Raw genomic sequence first — 2,500 nt, 5'->3', positions numbered from 1 at the left:
ATACATTTCGATCAAGAACTACATTGATCGTCATGAAACTGTTTTTTTTTTTGGGAGACGTGTACGCTCCTTTTCATAAAGGAGACTATCTTATTGCGAAAGTCAAAATCGCACGCTCTCACGGCGATTTGCCCCCGTATACGCCTGGGCGTAAGCCCGTGCGTCGCCGACCTAGCGGCCTGCCGATCGGTATTTAGAGGGAGGCACTTTGAAAGCAACACGCCGCTGGAACTTTGAAAAATTTCGGGGCGAAGCAATACGCCGCTGGGACTTTGAAATATTTCGGAGCGCACCTAAAGTTCGTTATTTTGGCTAAACGGAGCGAAAATCTGCATTTATACCATCACGGACGTTAGTTTAATAGCGTTTAACGATGGATCCACGGTACAGAATGCAAAAATATGATTGTTAAAATTTTCGACTAATCGGTTCTAAGAGGCGAAGCAATACGCCGCTGGGACTTTGAAATATTTCGGAGCGCACCTAAAGTTCGTTATTTTGGCTAAACGGAGCGAAAATCTGCATTTATACCATCACGGACGTTAGTTTAATAGCGTTTAACGATCGATCCACGGTACAGAATGCAAAAATATGATTGTTAAAATTTTCGACTAATCGGTTCTAAGAGGCGAAGCAATACGCCGCTGGGACTTTGAAATATTTCGGAGCGCACCTAAAGTTCGTTATTTTGGCTAAACGGAGCGAAAATCTGCATTTATACCATCACGGACGTTAGTTTAATAGCGTTTAACGATGGATCCACGGTACAGAATGCAAAAATATGATTGTTAAAATTTTCGACTAATCGGTTCTAAGAGGCGAAGCAATACGCCGCTGGGACTTTGAAATATTTCGGAGCGCACCTAAAGTTCGTTATTTTGGCTAAACGGAGCGAAAATCTGCATTTATACCATCACGGACGTTAGTTCAATAGCGTTTAACGATCGATCCACGGTACAGAATGCAAAAATATGATTGTTAAAATTTTCGACTAATCGGTTCTAAGAGGCGAAGCAATACGCCGCTGGGACTTTGAAATATTTCGGAGCGCACCTAAAGTTCGTTATTTTGGCTAAACGGAGCGAAAATCTGCATTTATACCATCACGGACGTTAGTTCAATAGCGTTTAACGATCGATCCACGGTACAGAATGCAAAAATATGATTGTTAAAATTTTCGACTAATCGGTTCTAAGAGGCGAAGCAATACGCCGCTGGGACTTTGAAATATTTCGGAGCGCACCTAAAGTTCGTTATTTTGGCTAAACGGAGCGAAAATCTGCATTTATACCATCACGGACGTTAGTTCAATAGCGTTTAACGATCGATCCACGGTACAGAATGCAAAAATATGATTGTTAAAATTTTCGACTAATCGGTTCTAAGAGGCGAAGCAATACGCCGCTGGGACTTTGAAATATTTCGGAGCGCACCTAAAGTTCGTTATTTTGGCTAAACGGAGCGAAAATCTGCATTTATACCATCACGGACGCTAGTTTAATAGCGTTTAACGATCGATCCACGGTACAGAATGCAAAAATATGATTGTTAAAATTTTCGACTAATCGGTTCTAAGAGGCGAAGCAATACGCCGCTGGGACTTTGAAATATTTCGGAGCGCACCTAAAGTTCGTTATTTTGGCTAAACGGAGCGAAAATCTGCATTTATACCATCACGGACGTTAGTTTAATAGCGTTTAACGATGGATCCACGGTACAGAATGCAAAAATATGATTGTTAAAATTTTCGACTAATCGGTTCTAAGAGGCGAAGCAATACGCCGCTGGGACTTTGAAATATTTCGGAGCGCACCTAAAGTTCGTTATTTTGGCTAAACGGAGCGAAAATCTGCATTTATACCATCACGGACGTTAGTTCAATAGCGTTTAACGATCGATCCACGGTACAGAATGCAAAAATATGATTGTTAAAATTTTCGACTAATCGGTTCTAAGAGGCGAAGCAATACGCCGCTGGGACTTTGAAATATTTCGGAGCGCACCTAAAGTTCGTTATTTTGGCTAAACGGAGCGAAAATCTGCATTTATACCATCACGGACGCTAGTTTAATAGCGTTTAACGATCGATCCACGGTACAGAATGCAAAAATATGATTGTTAAAATTTTCGACTAATCGGTTCTAAGAGGCGAAGCAATACGCCGCTGGGACTTTGAAATATTTCGGAGCGCACCTAAAGTTCGTTATTTTGGCTAAACGGAGCGAAAATCTGCATTTATACCATCACGGACGTTAGTTTAATAGCGTTTAACGATGGATCCACGGTACAGAATGCAAAAATATGATTGTTAAAATTTTCGACTTATCGGTTCTGGATCACTGAAAAATCAAAAAAAATTATTAATTTTGATTAATTAAATTACATATGTAGTTTTATATTGTTATAGTCTCGTATTTGTTAATGTTTTGTCGTAAGAAAATGCAAAAATATCGTTTTAATGTTTTCGTCTCATCGGTTCTGGATCGCTGAAAAATCAAAA

The sequence above is a fragment of the Osmia lignaria genome, unplaced genomic scaffold, assembly GCF_051020975.1.
Source record: "Osmia lignaria lignaria isolate PbOS001 unplaced genomic scaffold, iyOsmLign1 scaffold0006, whole genome shotgun sequence".
Taxonomy (NCBI): Eukaryota; Metazoa; Arthropoda; class Insecta; order Hymenoptera; family Megachilidae; genus Osmia; species Osmia lignaria.
This window is presented reverse-complemented; position numbering follows the sequence as displayed.